General features: G+C 32.9%; 1 protein-coding gene across 2 annotated transcripts in view; it reads left to right on the top strand.

Moving 5' to 3' along the window:
* Nucleotides 1-18,216, top strand: part of VMP1 (vacuole membrane protein 1) — a 126,133-nt gene that overhangs the window by 70,474 nt on the left and 37,443 nt on the right. The window lies entirely within an intron of this gene.

Here is an 18,216-nt window from a genome sequence, read left to right as displayed (position 1 = left end):
GATTTTGTAGACTCATCATGTTCCCTCCCAGCATTCGTCTTTCCCGTCTAAAGAGTCTTGATCTCTTAAATAACACAACTCCCATTACTTTGGTCATTCTGGTTGTCATTCTCTGAATTTTCTCTAATTCCACTATATCTTTCCTGCTTTACAGCTGCCAGAGCTGTCCACCACCATGTGCAGCTACAATGAGGTTACAGGGGTACTTCTTCTCCGATTTTTATATATGTGTGTGTGTGTATATATATATTTAACAGAAATAGTCTTTTCTTTAACTTTCAGGAAAGTTTAGTGTGGAAAATCAAAGGTGTTAGTGGTCAAAAATGAAAAAGTGAGTTTCATTTAACTGTGTAATCCTATTTCCCCATGTTAGAGATAACTGAAAGTTGGTTTTGTGGCTGATATGCATAATAGAAATATGTCATACAAGTTAGTATGTTTAGTCATTTGACCTTTTGTTGATAAGGTTCTTTTCTGAAGATCCGATATACGTGTTTTACCCTAAAATGTGAATATCGTCCATATCCATATCATCTCTATCAACTACCACCCATGATTGAGGCAAACCTGCTTCACTGAAACAGCAGGATGCCATGAGGGAGAGACCAGAGGCAGCATGTGCCGGGAAAGTCAAGCTGCTGCCATCGCCACCACCACCTGAACCATCATCTCCCTTCAGAACCTGGTGGAGATAGCACGGGACCCTAAACCCAGGAGACAGTTGAATAACATGGCTTCTAGCCCAGTCCTACAGCTTCGTCCTGGGAAGCAACCATGGTGGATGTACAACCTGGCAAATACTCCTTGCAGGTGCTTCAGCCAGCATCAGCTACTGAAGACCCGCAAGTTCTTGCCTCTGTAGTTAGTCCTTGGCATGGGCAAAGGTTCAACATCAGAAACTGACATGATTTTATCAGCAGAAATGATGTAAAAGAAGAGGTGTTGACCAATTGCTTTGCTGCTAAGGGCCTTAAGGACCATGAGACCCTTTCATCTAACTTGCTTCTGAAATCTTCCTTATGTATTATCACCCCCATTAGAATCAAGCTCCTGGAGATCTGGGATTTTCTTCATTTTCTAATTATATTCCCCAGCACTTACTACAGTGTTTTGCATATAGTAAGCAATTAATAAAAGCTTTTTTTATTCATTCATATTCGCAGAATAGCCTGTCTACCCCCACAAGACTTCCATTTTTACCCAAGGAAATACATTAAAAAGGAACACATTTCTCTTTTCTTCTTTGCTTCTTTGGGTTGTTTTCTAAGTGTTGGGGTTTTTTTACTTGTTTGTTTGTTTGTTTTTAAGCTTAAAGCTTTCATAACTGAGTGAAAATGTTATATGTTTTTATTTTTTTAAATGTATTATTTATCATTTCATCATAAAAACTGGCCATCTAAGTTACTTAGCTACTTAGATCACTTTTTTAAAATGATGTTAAAATGTTGACTATGTAAAATTTACTTGTTACTGGTATAGCTCCTGTTCCATTTAGTAAATCACAGAACAGAAATGGAAAAATAATCTCTTTCATCAGTTTGGTTTCTTGTCATTTTTTCCCACCATGGTGTCTTGTTCTTTGTGTTGGTATTCTATAATATAAGGTATTGTGATGTGTAGACTTGCCTTCCACAGCTTTATTTTTTGGGGGAGGAGGGTGAAGGGAACCAGAAGGAATAGAAAATGGTGACCTAGCTTTCTGTTGGTGTGTGAGCCACCATCTATATTATTCTCCAGTTTTTTAGGCCACTTGCCAATAAATATTACAGGATGTTATAGCTACAGTACTAATGTTTAAGTTAACTGCTGAAGAAGAGTCTTACTTTCACTTAACCAAAAAAAAAAATCCTGGGGCCTGTACTTTGTTCTCGGTATACTCAGTCTCATAGTAGAGTATATATATGTTCTGTTCATCAGAGAATTTTACAAAGGATTTGGAGTAGTGCTTTAATATTACTTTTGTACGTATTCTGCCACTTACTATTTAATAGATGATAATGGTCTGCCAGTCACTGGTTACATTTGAGTGGATGTTCAAATTTTTGTGTAGTACATGAATAATTTTACAAAGTGTGTGTTGGATTCTTGACTGTAAGGGCCCCCTCAGAAGACATGAGCAAGAGTCAGAAAAAATTTGCTGTCTTTTCTTTACCGTGTGGGTCTCTAACCAGGTTAAAGGACATCTCTGATTTTATTTGGGAAAGTGATAATGGTTTTAAAACTAAATGTGAACTTAAATTCCAGTTCTGGTTGAATTTTGTTTCTGCAGTTACTTTGAGGAGGCATGTACAGGAAAAATCTGTTAAAACATTATTTGTGGTCTGATTCTTATAAGACACCTGATTCAGTGGAGCTCTTTTAGTTTTTAAAGTACAATATTTTTCCATTAACTAACTTGACTTGCTTTTGCTTTTGACTTTCTACTATGTTTTAACTGGCTCTCTGTGGGGGGTAAATATCATTGTAGCTTCCTGTGGCTTTGAGCAAATCTAGCTTAATTTTTAAAGTGAGGTCCAGATTTGTTTTGATGTATCCTGTGCTTGCCACTAAGTGAATATTTTAATTATCTTTAGATGATTATTTAATAGTGTGTTACATAAATAATAATAATGGAGTAGGATCATAGATTTAGAACTAGAAGGAACTTTAGGTCATCTAGTCCAGCCTTCTCATTTTACAGATAAGGAAACTATTAGTAAGGGTGACACATAATAAATAGCAGATCCCAGATTTGAATTTAGCTCTCCTGGCTCCGAATCTAGTGGTCTTAGAGAATTTAATGTTGCATTAGGAATATCTCCTTAATCTTGAAACTTATTCTTTTGGAAAATTAAAATTGTGTTAAATGTTTTTTCCAAGGAAGATTGATTAAAATATCTGAGTTTTATAATCATTTGGAAATAGAAGGTAAAGGTATACTATGTAGAAGATAGTTTTGAGTTATGTAACACTTCTGTTGAGACTCTTTGGTGTTCTGTTAAAGTCAACCTCTGTCATTTATGGAAAGAAAAATAAGAATGCAGGTATAAAAGAGTTTAAAGAAGAATAAAAGACTTTATATGATTCACTGCAAAGGATTGAGGGTAGAGCCATGTTCCAGAACCAGTTAAATTCCCCTTTCATTTTGTTTGGTTGGGGGATTTGGTTATTTTCTAATGGTTTTTTTTTGGGGGGGGGGTTTCTTTTTAAGTTTAAAGTTTACATAACTGAGTGAGAATGTTATATGTTTCTGTCTTGAAAAATACATTATTTAACATATTTGACCATAGTTGTTGATCTAAGTTACTTGCTATTTAGATCACTTTTCTAAAATGATGTTAAATTGTTGACTATGTAAAATTTACTTGTTACTGGTATACCTCTTGTTCTATTTAGTAAATCACAAAACAGAAATGGAAAAGTAATCTCTTTCATCAATTTGGTTTAAATATTCATTTCTTGAAGCCATGTTTTTTTTTCCCCCTCTATTGTTCTTTGTGTTGGTGTTCAAGAATATAAGGTATTATAATGTGTAGTACAGAAATACCTGGAATTAAGGGTTTGAAATTTTCCCTCAGTTAATTGAGAGGCTGTCTGACATAGTGGTTACAAAGCTGGCCTGGAAGCCATAAAGACCCAGGTTCAAGTTCAGCCTTCTGACACACACAGTAGTTGTATGACCCTGAACAAGTAGTTTAACCTTTCAGCCCCTGGAAATTCTCTAAGACTGTAAGTTGCAGAGAAGGTGTTGACCTCTACTGAAAAGGAATTTTTTCACTTTGAAGTTCCCTGTACTTTGGAAAACATAAATCCAATCCAGATCTCTATCTCAATTTATTATTCAAAATGATGCCTAAATAGTGCAATTTCTGGATTTTAAATCTAATTTCCATTGTTTTTTTTTTTCAGGTTCTGTTTAGGATTATGGTTATTTTAAATAATTAAAGCTTTCTACTTAACATATCTTGATATATCATATTTACAAATTTAAAAATCATTTACAACTCAGCAATTTTGTATCAGAATTGCTCGAAGGAGGAAAAAAAACCCTACTTTAAACCTAATAAAATTTTTTAAAATCCTCTTTAGGAGTTTAAAGTGACAGGTGATATTTTATCAGTGGAAATAAATAAAACCAGTGATTGCTAGTATTAATGACTAGCCTCCTTTTCTACTTCTCTCCTCCCCCTTCCCCCATCCTAGGACTGTTGCATTTTCCTTTTGTTTCTCCAAGCCATCTTTCCCCTCCCCACCCAAGCCCTGTCTCTCAGTATTAGATGTTAATGATGGATTTTTAAGGTGTCTGATAATTGGAGAATATGAGTTTGACATTTGAGTTTAGAAATTTCAGTGAAGCATTTAGGAAGTGGTTGTTTATGTATCTGTTTCTACATTAAGTGTTTTAGAATTTGCTTTTTCATAGTTATGTATGCAAAGAGCATAATTTGACTCTAAAAAATATCTTGGCATTTGCCCTTATTACTGTACTTGTTGCTTTGTTTGCTTTCCTATATTATTTCCCTGTTCCCTTAAAGAAACATCAACTTTGAAAACAGTTAATAGTGTAGAAGTTCTGGGATAAAACGGTTCTCATTTTCAAATTGCCAAGTGTCGTATGAAGACATGAGTGTCAGTTGTTGCTGGGACCTGTTTTTGACTCTGCTGAACCTTTGCTGGTTGTGGTTTGTCTGGCCATCACATGATTTCTCTGAAAATTCCCCCTCCCCTCCATTTCCAGTAAACTGTTTGAACAGGAGTGAGTCAGAGTGAAACCAGCTTCCCTGTAACCACAGGGCTTGTTCAAGAATTTGTCAACGTGGACTCTAGAGGGTTTGTATTAAACTTGGCTGTAACTGCTTTGGTTCCATAGAACAACTTCCTGCCATTGGGAACAGATCACTTGCTTGTTTGCAAAGAGTTAAACTGGTGAACTTTGGTAGTGAGCATTGGTGACACATGTTAAACACATCTTTCTAGCATCACTTTAAGGCGTTGTCCAAGGGAGATAGCTTTACCAGTGTTTCTCTTTTCAGAAACAAAGGACTCGATCCCCCTTTGGCCACCACACCCAGTCACAGGCAGGCATGCTCTCTTGTTTTTTAGTGCAGCCATAGAACAGTAATACTTCACACAATCCAGGCTAAGTAATCTGTAGCAGTAGTACACAAATATTCTTATAAAACATAAAACATACTACAGATTATAGTTTTGGATCCCCAGATGTTTCAATATAGTCATAGTTTTTGAACTTGGATTCTACCAGCTCTGCACAGACTGCTTATATGACTTCCCTTTTCTAGGCCTCACTTTCCTCCTTTAGTAAAAATCATGGGTTTAGACCAGAGCAGCTCTTCAAACCCTTCCCGCTCAACAGTTCTATGATTCTTTTGGGGATAGAATTATGAATACCATTAAAAAACAGGACATTTGAACTCTATACTTATACTAGTTCAAGAGTCAAAAAAACTGCCCATTATATAGTACTTCTTTCTGAGACTACTCCCATTTATCCTGTCTGTATCTTATTTGTGCATAATTGAATGCATGTTGTCTCCACATTAGATTTGTGAGCTCCTAAAGAGCAGGGCCTTTTTTTTAAACCTCTCTGTATTGCTAGCATGACACACAGTGCCTAACACATAATGGACATTTAATAAATCATGTTGACTGACTAAGCACAGGGACATTATTTATGGTGGAAGTCTTAGTGTTCCCAATCCAAAGGAAGCTTTTATTGTATTTGGGAGGGGAATGGAACAAGCATTTATTAAGTACCTACTATGTGCCAAGCGCTGGCTAAGCACTTTAAAAATATTACCTCATTTGAATACAACTACTTTGTTTCTTGGGCCATCACTCATTTTCCTTTTCTAGTCATTCTGTTTCTTTGCTATTAACTGTGCTGGACAAAGAAAGACTTGATATTTCATACAGCCCACTAAATGGGTGGTCACCAGGAGACTTGTCTGTACATCGTACATTCCTGAAGTCTGATGCATCCAATTGTTTCTACATGTGCATTTCCATTTTTAACCCTGTTATCTTGGGCCAGAATGTGGTAACTTAAAAACAAAATCTAGTGGAATTTAAACTCCATACAGTTATATTTTAAAACTTCCTGGTTTTAAATGATAAATTACATTTAGGCAGCAGGAGTGACGAGAGTATGTGAATAAGTAGTCACTGTGGAAATGAAACAGTTCCTTTTCATGGGAATGAGCATGCCAAAGACATGGCATTAATAAATAAGATGTTTTAAATGTTTTAATCAATATGTGCTCATTGACTTTGTGAATGGCTAAATTAAAAGAGCATTTATGTGTATTTGAAAGCAGCTTAAAATTAGAAATTAAATTATGCTTTATAAAAGACAATGAAGGGTTAATACACACAAAATATTAACAAAGACATTGTGAATAATAAATATTTAAAGTTTTTCTTGATAGATTCCTTTAGACATTGGCAACTGAACATAAGAGTTTTATGCTTGCTTTGTTCCGTTCATTTCCACACCTGTTTACAGATATGGAAAAAATAAGCATTGGGTTGCATTAGGTTACCTTTGTTAAACTAATTTAAAGAAGTTTTTCAGGTTTGTGTTTCAAGCATCTTTTGTAAAGTGAATTTAGAGAGGCCTCCTTTACTCAAACTTGGACAGACCAACTCATGTACCTCCCCTGTGTTCTTGAGTATACAAATGTATACACTAAATACAGACACACTCACAGTTAGAATGGCTTGAGCACTTCCAAATGACCTGTCCCAGGACCCAAGTCTAAGGTAGGACTATTGTAGTAAATTTCAGCAGAAGCATAGTTAATGGAAAAAAATATATAGTTTATATCTAATTATATAAGATATTTTTTAATAACACTAATAAACATGCAGGTAACATTAAAGGCACAATTTAGACAATATCTAATTTTTTAATCATCAAAATGGTTGCTCTGTTCTGTCCTAAAGTTTCTCAAATTTCTGGCAAGAAAGTCTTAAATAGTTTTTAAGGTCTTCTTAACTTTTGGTGAAGTAAACTGAACAGTGGAAAACAAGAATGCTTATGTTGTGTTGTACTTACAGCCCATATATCCAGCCAAGCATTCTTATCACAGGCCCCAAGACCCACTTGATGTGGTTGTCTAGGCAATGTTAATCTCAGAGGTTAGGTATCCCAAACGTTCCACTTTCTTTTAATTACTCTTCATTTTCTTGATCACATTAGTAATACCTTTCTCTGCATCTTTGCCAGTTCCATTATATCTTTGGTGAATTGCAGTGACCAGAATACAGAATTTTCCAGATGCAGATACACTGTGATTTTGGTCAAAGGTCAGATTTTTTTTTATGTGTTTCAGTACCTTTCTTGCTAATAACTGTTGTTATGACTTCTCCAGAACATCAAACTGATGTTTCAGAAAACCATCCTATGGCCCTTGTTTTAGGTCTTAATTGGTTCCCTGTAACCATTATCCTATACATATAGTCTGGATTATTTTCCCTGAGAACATTACCTTACACTGAAACTCAACTTACCGCTGTTTTGTTCATCTCTGAAGTTTCCTAAGAGTTGATATTCATGTATATGGAAATTTCACTGTGTCCAAAGTTGATTGTTTATAAATAAAGTTGATCCTAACAGTGATCCTTGATAAATCGCAACAGTGATCCTTGAGAAATCCCAGAATTTATACTTTATTCACTTAAAAAAAGTTTCCATTTATCCCAGTTTTCCCTTACCTTTCTCTAATAGAGTTTCCTATGCATGACAAAACAGTTGACCAAATCCCATAATGACTCAGTTTTAGTAACCTTTGATATTTCTTTCAAGTTCATTGACAGTCTTTTAACTTGTTCTTTCCCACAAACTGTAACTATTGTAAATTGTGTTTTATGGACTTGCAGATTCAACCACCTGCATTTCAGGTTAAAAAAATCAGTCAGAAGACCAGAGAAATCTAGTAATCTGTTAATTGTGACAACCAGATCCTCAGTGAGTAAAGGATTTTTTTTTAAACCCATAAAACATGATTAAAAAAACTAGATCTGCTAAAGTATGGGAAATTGTCTTTATGTTAAGACATTAGGAAACATATGGAATATCTTTTGCTTTATCCAGAAAAAAAAAAAGAAAATGCATTTATTATTTCACATGCCTTTTTAAATGTCAGTTCTGATTAAATCTTATCTTGTATACTGATACTTTTTCCTAAAGTTATCAGGTAGTCATTAATGATATCCCTGGGCAAGAGAGAGAACTTTGTTTCGATGCCCATTAGAAATTAGAGGGACATTGATATTTTACATACTGCAAGTGCTAAGATGTTGACCACAACCTCTTTGCAAATGTAATGAAAAGCTACTTTTTATTAGAAACCTTATATTGTATTAAAACAACAGCCGCAGGTAGAAAGAAAAACCTAGGCACCCACCAGATTTAATGATGATAACTTTGGATTATAGGCTCATAGATCTAGAGTTGGAGTGGACCAACTGAGCTGTCCATCAGGGAAGGGAAGGAAGGAAAGGTCAGCTAAGAGGCTATATAGTTCAGTCCCTTCATTTTACATTGAGACAGAGGGTTAAGTATCCAAAGTCATGTAGGTAAGCATCAAAGAAGTATGATTTAAATCCAGGTGCTCTACCTTTAGAGCATTTTTGTTTATTGTGTGACCCTGATGACATGCTGATGGCAGCTGCATGGTGCTGTGGAGAGAGCAGTAGGCCTAAAATCAGGAAGACCTGAGTTCAAATGTAGCCTCAGACATTTATTAGCTATGTGACCTTGGGCAAATCACATAACCTCTATTTGCCTGTTTCTCAACTGTAGAATGAGAATAGTAACAGCATCTACCTCATAGAGTTGTTATGAAGATCAAATGACTTAATATTTGCAAAGTGCTTAGCACAGTGCTGACTCATAGTAGGTGCCATATAAATGCTTATTATTTTACTTCCTTCCTTCCCTTCCCTTCCGTGATGGTCAGCTTAGAAGCAGACCTCTATCTTTTTTTAAAAAATTATTTTCTTCTCTATTTATTTATTTTGGTCTTTTAAAAAAATTTTGAGTTACAAATTCTTACCTTCCTGCCAGCCCCTCCATTACCCATAGAGAAGACAAAAAATATATCAGTTATACATGTGAAATCATGCAAAACATCTCCATGTTAGCCATGTTGCAAAAAAAAAGAAAAAAGGGCAAGAAAAATAAAGTGAAAAAATTATACTTCATTTTTGCACTCAGTTCATCACACAATTCAAACACTTCTGGAGGTAGATAGCATTTTTCATCATGAGTCCTACGGAATTGTCTTAGATAATTGTATTTTTAGAGTGGCTAAGTCTTTCACAGATGATCATTGTTACAATATTGTTGTAACTGTATAAAATAGTCTCCTGGTTCTACTCACTTCACTTTTCATCAGTTCATATAAATCTTTCCAGGTTTTTCTGAAACCATCCTGCTTGTCATTTCTTAGAGCACAATAGTATTCTGCCACAGTCATATGCCACTGCTTGTTCAGCCATTACCCAAATGATGGGCATCCTCTAAATTTTTAATTCTTTGTCTTTACCAAAAGAGCTACTCTAAATATTTTTTGTACATATAGGTTCTTTTCCCTTTTCTTTGATCTCTTTGGGATACAGACCCAGTACTAGTATTGCTGGGTCGAAGGGAATGCACAGTTTTAGAGGCTTTTGGGCTCAATTTTCCAAATCGTTTTCCAGAATGGTTGAACCAGTTCACAACTTCACCAGTAGTGCATTAGTATTCCAATTGTTCCACATCCCCTCCAGCATTTGTCATTTTCCTTTCTGTCATTTTAGTGAATCTGATAGATGTGAGGTAGTGCTTCAGAGTTGTTTTAATTTGCTCTTCTCCAGTCAGTAATGATTTAGAGCATTTTTTATATGACTGTTTTTGAGTTTTTTTGAATGGAATTAAATGTTTTCCTTCAAATCAGAGTGTTGACTTATTTTATCTTTGAGTTTTTTCTCCTGAAAACTGCCCATTCATATCCTTTGACCATTATCAATTGGGAAATGGCTCTTATTTTTATAATTTGACTCAGTTCCCTATTTATTTGAGATATGAAGACTTTATCAGAGAAATTTTAAATTCTTTTCCCAGTTCCCTGCTTTCCTTCTAATTTTGGTCGCATTGGTTATATTTGAGAATTTCATGTAATCAAAATTACCCATTTTACTTCCCATGTTTGTCTTTATCTCTTGTTGGGTCATAAACTATTCCCTTATCCATAGATCAGACAGGTAACAATTTCCATGCTCTCCTAATTTAAAAGCAAGCCTCTTTTAACTAGGTAGTCCTCGGTCCTCATTTTCACACTATCTAAAAAAATACGTATCTGGTATATTAGACATAATATTTGGCACTTAAGGTGTTTGTAAGTAGCTTTTTTTAAGCTGTGTTTAAGAATTTCCTCTTGTTTTCTTAGTGACGAAGTTAACTACCTAAGAACCAATATCTAGGAAAAGGAAGAAAACTCCTTTATAAGATGTAGTGAAGGATGCAATAAACTAAACTAAGTAGTGCCTCTGGGGAAAGGGTTTAATAAGTATTTGATATTTAATGCTTCTCCTGCTTTGACTCCTTCCTTGATTTAAATTTTTTCCTCTCATAAATTTTTTGAAATGAAACATTTTTAATGTTTAGAAACTCAAGGTTCTTCAGTTGGGAATTTCTGCCAGAGGTGAGCTCATTATGAACACTGATTGAAAACTCATCTAATCAGATATATTATTGAATGGATGTCACATTGTTGTCTATTGAGATTTGAAAAACTAGTCTCAGCAGTCTGGTCCCATTGCTTCCAGGTAAAAATTCTCATTTCTGAGTAGAGTTCTGATGTTTTTTTTTTTTTCCTTAAATCCCATTCTGGAATAAAGGAAGTTGTTGAATTTTACCTTCTAAGAAGTCGTCTCTCCTGCTTCTTCTTCTTCTTCTTCTTCTTCTTCTCCTCCTTCTCCTTCTCTTTCTTCTTCTTCTCCTCCTCCTCCTTCTTTGTACACAGAGGGTTAAGCTTTTTCTGAATTTAATTTTTTGAAAAACTAAAGAGATTATTTGGGAAGCGTATCTTATATAGTTCTTTGTGGGAGATATTTGACAGGAATGCCATATGGCCTATCACAAAGATAACTGCCTTCAGATATTAGAAAGTATATTTGAATCAGAAAAACCATCTGAGTTTTGTTTTTAGGCTTATTTTTACAGCATCTTTTAAACTATATTAAATTCAATTGACAGTGTAGTAATTTCTTGCTGCTTTAGAGAACAAGTCTTTATTTGTGGCTCAATTTCAGTTGCTTGGATATTTGTGAGCAGTTGTTTTACCCTATAGATGAAGTAGAATTTGTATTTATCTACTGTATGGAGTTTAAATCTACAATTCTTGATTGGAAAATTGTTTCCAGACTAATCTTGCCAGCTATTAATGTCTGAATGTAGTAATATTAAAGTTATCCACTATTATTATTTTATCATTATGATAGTAGTTACTGTTAATATAATATGAAAGTTACTCCTTTTAAAGCAGTTGAAAATTTGTGCTCTAGCTTATTGATATGTAGGAGCCCAAATAATCTCATTCAATAGTATGAAAACTAATGGCATTTAAAACAGTCTCAATATCTTTCCATAGTTTGATGCATAGTTCAGTTTCTAATTGTTTTCTTTTGAATATACTTTATATTCTACAACCTATGGGTAGTAGTTTCAACTTTTTTTTTTTTTTTACTACTTTGTTATCACAGGCATTTTATTCCACCAACTTAATAATCTCACAATGATCTCTGAAATTCTAGAACTTGTTGCCTAACCACAAACGGTCTTTATCCTATACGTGTGTTTGGGTCCATTGTGTTATAATAATAATTTTCAAAAACCAGAAGAAATGAAATCCTTGTTTGGCTGTTTTTAAAACAGAGGTTCAGGTATTTAAAGAGAACCTTCTCCCATTTGCAGACTGAACTCTAAACAGTCTCTTTGTAATAACTTTAAATGATGTTGATGCATTTAGGGAGTTCTCAGAAAAAAAATGCATATTTAAAAGTAATTGTGAAAGAAAAAAGGAAAATTAATTTAAAAAGTGATTGCGAATTAAAACTTTTATTTTACGATGAGACTGAATCATATAACCTTGATAGGAAAAAATGAAGGCTAAGAATGTTTAAGCACGTGTTCTAAAAAGAGCAACCTCAGTATTATAGATTGTTTTTATCATAGGTGTTTGTAAAGAACACTTTATTTGAACAGTACTGTAGTGGGTATAAGTCTCATTATATGACGTGCTTTCATTGTTGAGATGCTTGAATTATATTATTATCATAGTTTGTTACAAATTAATATTTTAGACACTTTTCCAGCTCTAAATTAGTGGGCAAGTTTAGTTATTATTATTATTATTATTATTATTACAAACTTCCATTCTACATTTAGAATTTGCCATAAAGAACAACTTTGAATTAGGATTACACAGTTAGGAAGCAGTCAGACATTTTGAATGGTATTTTTGTCATGGCATGAACAAAATGGCCATAAACTTTTTAAAACCAGTAATTCTGCCTGGCATTGAACTGGTATGTATTTGCCATTGCCATTAATTAAAATTATTCACTATTTTGCCCAGAAAAAGGCCCAGCACCTATTCTGAGGACAGTGCTGGATCAGCAGTAGCAGTGTTCACAGTCATACTTGTAAGAATGCAAGAGCTTGACATGAATATTTTGTAATATGGTAAATGTATTCTTTCATACAATTCAAATGTTATACTTTGAAATGCAGAAATTATGCTTTGCAAGAATAGTTTTAGACATGAATGGCATGATGAGTCTTGCTTCTTCTATCACTCATGAATATGTTAAATAATTTTACTAGTTGGAGAGTAGTTTGGATGAAATGACTGTAATGTATATATCCTTAGTATAAAAACCAAATTCTTCATCTTACTTTTTGGGGGAAAAAAAACTAGTATGATAAACATAGTATTGCACATATTTATAGAATATTTTCCTCTGCAATAGTCTTATGGTAGGTATTCTGATTCCTGTTACCCATTTTATGGATGAAATAGCTCCAAGAAGTTAGGTTGTCAAATGTTAAGTGTATGAGTAGGGGTGGAAAGCAAGGTCTCAGTTTTCCTATCCATAACAATAAAGGGACTGGATTTGATGACTGATGGGTTCCTTTCAGTTCTAATTCACATGACCTGTTTTTCCCAGTCCAGTGCTTTTTCCACCATGCTGCAAAGTCTTAATGTTTTGTAGAGTTAATGACATGAACTTTAAAATATGGAGATTAAAAAAAGAATGAATGAAGTTCCATGAAGACCTCTTGAAAATAATCAAGAAAATGCATTGGTGGTGTAATAGGACCCAGATTGACTTTGTAGGAAGTTAAGATATTTTCTAAAAATGGTCCAATTAAAAAGATTTTCCCAAAGCTTACTTGTTTTCTATGGAATTTCAATATTGATTAAGTAAAACTTAATTGAAGAACTATTTTCCTTTCAACGAAATACCCTGTCACTAGCCTCATAATAATTTTAATGCTCATTGTTACTTATTTGACCGTAAATCTAATTCTTAGGGAAAGCACATGTGAAGCAATAGTATGAAGTAATATCCCCAATCTTCAGATCTTACTAGTCTGGTTTCTGTCATCAATCCTTGAAATCTGATGATTAATCCCAAGTGATAAGCATTTATAGTAATTTTCTTCAGTCTGTATCCTTGTAGTCACTGGAAGTATGTTCCTGGAATCCCCCACCCTTAATCTGAAGCATGGTGACTTGGAGGAAAAAGTTTAGGAAAAATGAATCATAGTCAAATAAAGAGAAGAGAAGAAAGGCTAGAATCATATTATTGGGGTGGGGAGGAGATTTATTTACCTGTAAATAACTGGATTTTAACTTCCATAAAAACATCTAGAGGGGGTATGAATTGCTAGCTGTAAAAGAATGCATCACTAAATATACTATTTGTTAATATTACTTTCCTCTTAGGCGCTTTAATTGTGAAATAGGTAAAAGTTGTGAAACTGGTTTATGCCTCCAGAGAAATGAAACTATTTTAGGAACTTATTAAAAAAAATTTTGTCCAGATTTTTGAAGAATTGGGGAATACAAATTGAGGAAGTAATCAATTTGATTTTGCTACACTGTTCCTTTAGTATGTTAAAACTATAAATAAGGCTAAACTCATTCCAACTAAATATTTTTGTTACTATTGTTTTAAATAATGTGATTATAATGTTTTAAATGCCATTTAACATAGATAATAGTATTATCCTTTGTTCCTTAGCTTATTTAATTTGAAAAGCATATATACTTAAAAAAGTTCTTTTTGATCTTTAGAGAAATTGATGAGAGCAATAAGATTATTTTCATGGAGAGGAAGTACTTCTCTGGAAATTAGCACTATAAGAAATATAATACAAAGGCTACCAAAATATGTAGAAAGTAAAGAGTTCTGAAGTAATTTTATGAAAAATAGTTTAGAACTTATTAGTCAGCAAATAAAATAAAGCACTTACTACATTTAGGTAGTAAGATAAAAATGTTTTCAGTAAAAGTATTTTAAGTTAAACATGTTGAAATATTTCATTGAACTAAATATGCATTTGGAAATGAAATTGGCTTTTGAGTTGTGGGAATTAATGGTATGTTCATCTAGAACATTGTTTTGTCAGAAGGTTACTAAAGTAAGTTTGAATGAAAAATAATAAAAATTTGTGTATGAGTGTAAGTTTTTGTTGTTGTTGTTTTTGCTGTATTAACATCTTTTGGTGTTGGTGCAAATAATATAATGCTGCACTAAAAGCCCTTGACTGTAGTATTCCAGCAACTTCCCAGTTAGGATTAGAATGTCCTTCTAAATTGATATCATTATATAGAAAGAAAAAAATCAAATTTTGCAATGTTTTAAAGTGTTTGTGCTACTACTGGTCACTTTTTTTGAAAACTGTACATGTTTTACAATGTTATATTAAAAAATGTTCTAGTATGCAAATATAACTTTAAGTCTGAGAACATTATGAAAGATCTAGCAAAAAGTTGTAGGAACTGAAAGTCACAGTTAGTATATGTTAAATACGTAACAAAATTTATGAAATCCCTTTAGCAGGTCCCCCTTCGACTGGCCCTTCCTTTTAAAAGTAAAAGACTCAATTAAAAAGCCACTTAACTTTCTTTAGAAGAAATGCCAACTTAAAAAAAAAGCAGCAAAATATTTCTACCTAGCTTGGCTTGGAGCTCTGATTTAATATTTTTCCTCTCAACAAAAATTATTTTTTCTTTAAAATTTTTTTGTTTTTACCTCATTTTTCTTTTCAAAGATATCCATCTCCCTTTTCCAAAACAGCCACCTCCCTCATAACAAAGAGGAAAAAAGACATTCAACAAAACTAACCAGTACATCAGCCATGTCTGACATTATGTACAAGTTTCCATACCTATAGTTCCCCCACTTTTATAAAGAAGGGAAGGAGATTAATCAAAAAATTTTATGGCATTATAATCATAACCAAGGATGTATCCAAAGGGACAAGGATTCTATTTTCCGTTGTGGTCTTTTTATTTCTGTTAAGTCAAAAGAGGATTATACACCAAAGAAGAGAAATAGCCCCCTTGTCACTTGGTTTTCTTAATAGTGTTTGCCTAATTGAAGAATTTTCCTTCTTGTGTTTATTCTTTGTAATCCCTGAAAAAATTATTTGTAGGATTAAAGGTGTTTAATCTTGTGGGTGTCCAGATAACTAATTATTATTTACTTAGTTAATGGGCATAGTCATCTCTTGTCGTATAATTTAAATAATGTGGTCATTCATGAAAGAATGCCATCGGTTCAAAATGCTAATAACATCCCTCCCTACTCCTCACAGGCAAAGGATACTGAATCTTATGAACTGATTGTTCCTTGCTTTTATTCATGAATTCTTGGAGGGGGTGGGAGGAAAAGGATCACTTTTACTCTTTTTTCTCTCTTTTATTTATACATTTATATATTGAGAAATAGTTAATGCTATAATAAAAGAGAAAGTATTTCCAAATGTACCTAAATAAAAAGTCTTAAATAGAAACTGTGTTTTGTAAAGTGGGAATTCTGTAATAAAACTGCTTAAATCAGTTGTCATCACAAGAGCATCTATTATAAATTACATTCAAGGGATGTAAATAAGAAACGCATTTCTCTAAATTTATACTTTTTGAGTTGACTTTTTGAGTTAATGATTAAAATTCAGTAATTGTATTTTCTAATTTGCTTGCAACTGCTATTTGATAATCTAAAAATATTCCTAATCGAAATATTATCTGTTTTTGTTAATAATTCAAATCAGAATAAATAGCTACTATTCTAGGAAATGCTGGTATAGATTGACAAGCATAAAAAGATGAATTTTTCAAAAGTGTAGTAAGAGGAAACATTTTCTTATTTGAAGAAGTACTTTTAAAAACATTTTCTTTTTAAGATATTAAAGTGCTCAACTGAAACTTTTTAATAAACAGTTTTTATCTTGAGCCCGAGAGTATCAGAGGAAAATGTCTTTTCCCCCTAGTAATTCCGCATTGTTTAGAATATATATATTTGCTTTTGAACCCTTTTGTAACAACTCCATTGCTTTATTTCAGAATATTTTTAAATAACCCATATCCTTTAAAATCCATGGATTTAAGAAGTTTGTAGATCTAATGTAACTTTGTTTTATAATTATGGATTCTCTAAACAATGACATGTTAAAAGAATGAGATGTTTTAATTTCATTGTATTTTTGAAAGAATATAAGTATAATAAAACTTTTTACATGGAGTGTATGTATTCTTTACTTTAAAAAAGGACATCTTTATTCTAACAGAAAAGGTGATTTGTTTCTTCTCTTAGAAAGAAATCACAAATGGCAAAATTACACTGAAGAATTAAGCTAATGATTAACTTTTAGAGGCTATAATTTGGAACCTGAAAGTGTTTATTCTTAATTAAATGGCAGGTTCAGAGAATAGTTTGAATCTTCTTTTATTTTCTGACTGCCATCAAAAGAGCAGAAGAAGGAATAGTTTTTTGGTTTTTGTTTTTACAAATAAATGCTGTTACTGTTCTACATATTTGTTTGTTTTTTCTTTTAAGCGGGAATAGCTGTTATCTAATTAAATTCATATAAATGTAACCTTCATAGGTATATGTGATTTTTTTTTTAATTTGGAAAAATGTTTCACATTTTTGAACACTATCTTACCCAAATATTGCATTTGTTGTTTTATTAGAAACATTCATGGAAAAAATAAGCTATTAAATCTACCTTTCAAAAAAAAGTCAACTTTTATTCTTATAAACACAAATTCTCCTGTGGAAATAGAAAGTCTTTGTCACCCCTATCTATAAGCAGTAAAACTTATGAGTATAAAGTTTACTTTTTATTCATTAATCTTTTTGAATTTCAAGTCACTTTCTGTGAAATTTTTTAAATTTCATATTTGCACCCCAGAGAATCACTGAGTCTCTGCTATACTCTTTTGCCTTAAACATTCTGTGTAAGTACAATATGTTGGTATTCAGTGCATAGACACTTTTTCTTCTAGACCTTCTCTGTCCTTTTATCGGATTCTAGCATGAAAATTTTAAAGTTAAGTTCTTCTGAGCATTGTTCATGAAGGATGGGATTCAGACATCCTGCTTCTTGTGGTTTGGGATTAAATTAGCTGTCTGCCTTCCTTGGTCTGACCAGTTGAAATATGCAGATCATTGGGTCCCTAGTAAGATTGGAGTCTTTGTTAAGTTGTTGGGCCACAAGGGGGAAAGGATTCTTTAAACATTTGTAAGTGTGATAACACAATAAAATTGTTCATGTATTAACCAATCATTTTTTTCTTCATATTACGTACTTTTTAAAGTGAAACTTTAATGGTATCTTAACAGTAGATAAGAATAATTAGAATTGTATGATGTTTTATATTTAGATTAGATTAACAGAAACCTGGAAATGTCCACATGGTAAGTGTTTTCAGATTTCGATGTGATGTGTTTATTTGTATCTCTGCTGCTCATCAGCAGAAGTTACTTTATTAGATATCCTAGAGGAACCTATAATTTTGGACCCAGTTAGGAGAAATGTTAATAAACAGAAAACTCTGACAAGTTGTATTTCCAGAATAGTGAAGTTCATCCTCAATTTGATGTTTATTTTTAAAAAATATATCAAAACATAGTCAAGATAGAGTTTCTATATAAAAT

Source organism: Vombatus ursinus, unplaced genomic scaffold (assembly GCF_900497805.2).
Source record: "Vombatus ursinus unplaced genomic scaffold, bare-nosed wombat genome assembly UNPS02014797.1, whole genome shotgun sequence".
Classification (NCBI taxonomy): Eukaryota; Metazoa; Chordata; class Mammalia; order Diprotodontia; family Vombatidae; genus Vombatus; species Vombatus ursinus.
This window is presented reverse-complemented; position numbering and strand designations above follow the sequence as displayed.